The sequence below is a fragment of the Diadema antillarum genome, unplaced genomic scaffold (genome assembly GCF_040938485.1).
Source record: "Diadema antillarum isolate AM-2024a unplaced genomic scaffold, OU_Dant_1.0 scf00000052, whole genome shotgun sequence".
Taxonomy (NCBI): domain Eukaryota; kingdom Metazoa; phylum Echinodermata; class Echinoidea; order Diadematoida; family Diadematidae; genus Diadema; species Diadema antillarum.
This window is the reverse complement of record NW_027270941.1, coordinates 498,248-503,151: the sequence shown is the minus strand read 5'-3', so window position 1 is coordinate 503,151 and position 4,904 is coordinate 498,248.

Here is a 4,904-nt window from a genome sequence, read left to right as displayed (position 1 = left end):
GGGGCGTTGGACTGGCGCACATGGTACCCCTCCAGTGCTTTGTCTGCTCCGGGCCTCGGTCTGCCACTGGCACTGTACTATCATCACGTTTCACGGTGAAACGAGAAGCAGGAGAATTCAACACTCGAAAAGTCACAGAGTATTGAATGGTCTGGTTTGTTAGTTTATTGTACTACAGCTGTTCAGGTACTTTTTCATCTTAATCCATTTACCTTATGAAGTAACTCACACATAATGTAAAGTACGCTCCTGTAATGAGTGGATTTTCTTTTTTTCTCTGGGCTATTCATACTCATTTACGCTGTGCCCTCTTTATTTCAAATGTTCTTCACAATGTCAACGTAAGGCCAATGAAAAGCGTTTGATAACTGAAAACATGCGCTGAATTTTCCCTTGATTATCGAAAAGACATGTAATCATTATTTCCATATCATAGGCCTTCATGTTACGATACTGAAGTCTTATTTTTGGATTTTGGTTTTCGGGTCGCGTAAATGTATAAATTTTGGTGTGTATCTGTGTGTTTTCCTTTCAAATTTCTCGCTGTTTTACGCATACTATAGTTCAGATAAGAATTTTCTGTTACTCCATCATGAACTGCTCCACATTTTTGTTATTCCGTCTCTGTTCATGTCCTTAATGCTTTTTAGCACACGCTTTATTTATTCACGAATGCAGTTCTCTTTTTGAGCGAGCCTTCTGTTACACACCAGAAAACGTGTCAATTCTTTTTTAAGTCGCTGCCCTTTGTAAACAAGTCGGCAAGCAGTACTTCCACTTCCTACGCACATTTCAACGTATGCAATTTCAGAATTCCAACCTTGCTGTTGTTACTCTAGCTTTCATTCTCATGTATGCTTCCTACATGTTTTTTTTTTGACATGTAAGTTTCTTGCCTTACGTAAGTCCTCCAACAAATGCTTAGCAAGTCTTTGAAAAGACATGACTGATACGCATTCTTTTTAATTGACCCAATACCCAGGTTCAATCTTTTTTGTTCCCTGTCCCAAATTTGTTAAGTCTTTTGATTGGCGATGTCGTAGATTACCGGGTTTACTTGGAGTTGTTCTGCCCATCACACTTAGTTCGGAAGTATGTGGTTTTGTGCAATTTTAAAATGGTTATTCTTTTCTGGCTATTCATACCCACAAAACCCACTAAACAAAATTTTCATGATAAAAATTTTCTCTGCAACTCAGTGATTTACTCATAATCACTATATTGCATTTAATTATGTGTGAATGCAACATATACTTTGATAGGTGTATGGGCAGGTGAATGATTAATGTGATTTGAGAGAAGGAAATTAGATGTATCAGTTTTGATATTGCACTAAGCATAAATATCCTTTTTCTCAGCGCAATCACGTTGTCGCTGTTATTGTTTTTCACATCTCTCTGCAAGCAAGACACATCCACCATTTAAATTGCATGTATTTATTTTAAAACAATTTTTGTAAATTACTTTCATATCGGTATGTTTGCAATACCAAGATAATATGAAATGGTTGTTAGATACATCGTTCCAAATTAGGGTATTAATAGGAAGACTGTTTTTGCCTGCCTGTATATCATGATTTGCAACTACTTCTCATTCTCCCCAATATATAATCGTTGTTCTTTTATAAATGTCGAAAACAGAGTAACCAATTACGCGCCGGTGGCGGACTGGGGTTTGGGGCTGGCGGGGCGTTGGACTGGCGCACATGGTACCCCTCCAGTGCTTTGTCTGCTCCGGGCCTCGGTCTGCCACTGGCACTGTACTATCATCACGTTTCACGGTGAAACGAGAAGCAGGAGAATTCAACACTCGAAAAGTCACAGAGTATTGAATGGTCTGGTTTGTTAGTTTATTGTACTACAGCTGTTCAGGTACTTTTTCATCTTAATCCATTTACCTTATGAAGTAACTCACACGTAATGACTGTAAAGTACGCTCCTGTAATGAGTGGAGTTTCTTTTTTCTCTGGGCTATTCATACTCATTTACGCTGTGCCCTCTTTATTTCAAATGTTCTTCACAATGTCAACGTAAGGTCAACGAAAAGCGTTTGATAACTGAAAACATGCGCTGAATTTTCCTTGATTATCGAAAAGACATGTAATCATTATTTCCATGTCATAGGCCTTCATGTTACGATACTGAAGTCTTATTTTTGGATTTTGGTTTTCGGGTCGCGTAAATGTACAAATTTTGGTGTGTATCTGTGTGTTTTCCTTTCAAATTTCTCGCTGTTTTACGCATACTATAGCTCAGATAAGAATTTTCTGTTACTCCATCATGAACTGCTCCACATTTTTGTTATTGCGTCTCTGTACATGTCATTAATGCTTTTTAGCACACGCTATATTTATTCACGAATGCAGTTCTCTTTTGAGCGAGCCTTCTGTTACACACCAGAAAACGTATCAATTCTTTTTTAAGTCACTGCCCTTTGTAACATGTCGGCAAGCAGTACTTTCACTTCCTACGCACATTTCAACGTATGCAATTTCAGAATTCCAACCTTGCTGTTGTTGCTCTAGCTTTCATTGTCATGTATGCTTCCTACATGCTTTTTTGACATGTAAGTTTCTTGCCTTACGTAAGTCCTCCAACAAATGCTTAGCAAGTCTTTGAAACGACATGACTGATACGCATTCTTTTTAATTGACCCAATACCCAGGTTCAATCTTTTTTGTTCCCTGTCCCAGATTTGTTAAGTCTTTTGTTTGGCGATGTCGTAGATTACCGGGTTTACTTGGAGTTGTTCTGCCCATCACACTTAGTTCGGAAGTATGTGGTTCTGCAATTTTAAAATGGTTATTCTTTTCTGGCTATTCATACCCACGTATCCTACTTGTTGACACCTTCCCTTCTAACATTTTTTTCTCACTCTCTTTTGTTCTGTTTTCCTTTATATTCTTGTCCTGCGTAAGTCCCTGACCCTGAAGTTAAGTAAGTTTTTGAACAGCTGCACACTGATAGAATAATCGTTGATTTATGTCAACACATCGACAGAATATTCAGCTTTACGTGCATTATCACAAAATATATGTACATTTTTTCTCTTTCTTGCTGATGTTTGTCTAGCATTCATTCTACACTTAATACCATGGGCGTCACCAGGGGGGGTGCGTTGGGTGCGAAAGCACCCCCCTTCAGATCCTAAAAAAAAAAAAAAAAAAAAAAAAAATCAGTCTGCGAGCGACCTCAACGCCGGACGTTAGATAATTACTCTTTTCTATTTTTTTTTTTCATATTTTGCACCAGGGACACACACACACACACACACACAAAAAAAAAAATCAATTCGCACCCCTGGTTCTGGCAGCACTGATTTTATACATATCTATTAGTATTCTACAGTGTTTACTATTTATCGACCGTACTGTACATCCCTACGATACCGAGCACCTATACACGTTTGCATGTACGTGTGCTACTTACAAGTACATAGTAGGGTCTATGTACATTACTTCTGACCAATCCATATTGCCAGCCCATCACAAGAGCGAGCCTTAGCCTCATTAAAAAAAGATGAAAAAAAATGGAGGGGCAAGCATATTATTTTGCCCACCCCCCCCCTCCATAATTCCAGAGACGAGAAGATTTTCTTATCTTTTTTTTGGACCGAAAAACAAAAAGTTACCCCCATAAAATATTGGAGGGGCAAGCATATTTTAATTTTGCCCCCCCCCCCCATAATTAATAATTCTCGAAATGAGAAATTTTCTTGCTTTTGAAATAAAACAAAAATGTTGCCCCCATAAAAATATTGGAAGGCAAGCGCACCATTTGCCCCACCCCACATGATCATAATTCCCGCGATGAAAAGATTGTCTTGCTTTTTTGTTAGAATTCAAGAAATATGTCCAATTATTTCACCCAAAAGCAGTGGCGTAACTACGGGGGGGGGGGGGTGCGCCCCCTCATAATCCGCTGGTAAAAAAAAAAAAGACTTACCGAAATAGTAATTCAAGTGTTAGTAAACTGCTTTTGAATGAAAGGGTGATCAAGAAATAAGATATTTTTCTATCGGATTTCTTTTAACCATTTTAGATAGGTATATAGTGTGAAACATTGTTCAAAAAGCCCGGACCCGACAAAAGATTGTGATTCAGCGTGATTCCTGGTTGGCATTCTGCATATAAGCAGGATGTGCGCAGTGTACTCAGTACATCCGAACGAAGAGTCGCTACAATGTTGCGCAATGTGATGTAGAATGTACAGCACCTTTGTACCTTACGCTTCGTTATATCAAAGCTAGATCATTGCTTTTGCAGTGTTGCTTTACATACTAGTCTATGTAAAAATGTCTTGCATTGCCAATAAAAAGACTTGACCTGGGCTAATTCCTAACTTTTCCATGTACATATAATACACACACACAAACAAACACGCACAATTAGTTTAGGGGATGCTCTAAAGTGCAGATTTTGGACATCCTTTCCCCGCTGGTCACTTCGACGCCACCTCGCTGGTCATACCTCCCCCAGTCATGAACATAAACCCACACCCTTGCAGTGGCGGATCCAGGGGGAGGGGCGCACCGGGCGCACCGGGCGTCCGCCCCCCCTTTAATTTCCAAAGCGAAAAAAAAAAAAATAATATAGCTTCAAACGGCAGTTTTGGGACAGTAAAATGTCAACATTTTCAAGCTCGCTCGCTCCTCTCGCTCGCATTTAGTCGTAATGCCATTCTCCTGAAGTTGCTGCCAGTAATTGCCGGCAGTTGCGCCTGGTGCGCCCCCCCTTAATTTCCAAAGCGAAAAATTATAGCTACAAACGGCAATTTGGGGACTGTAAAATGAGTATATGAATATAAGAACGACCCAAGTCCATGGAAGACCATTTCGAGTAAACTAAAAAAAAACCATATAATAATTAACATTTACATTAATTGTTGAGAGACCATTTTGTGTGG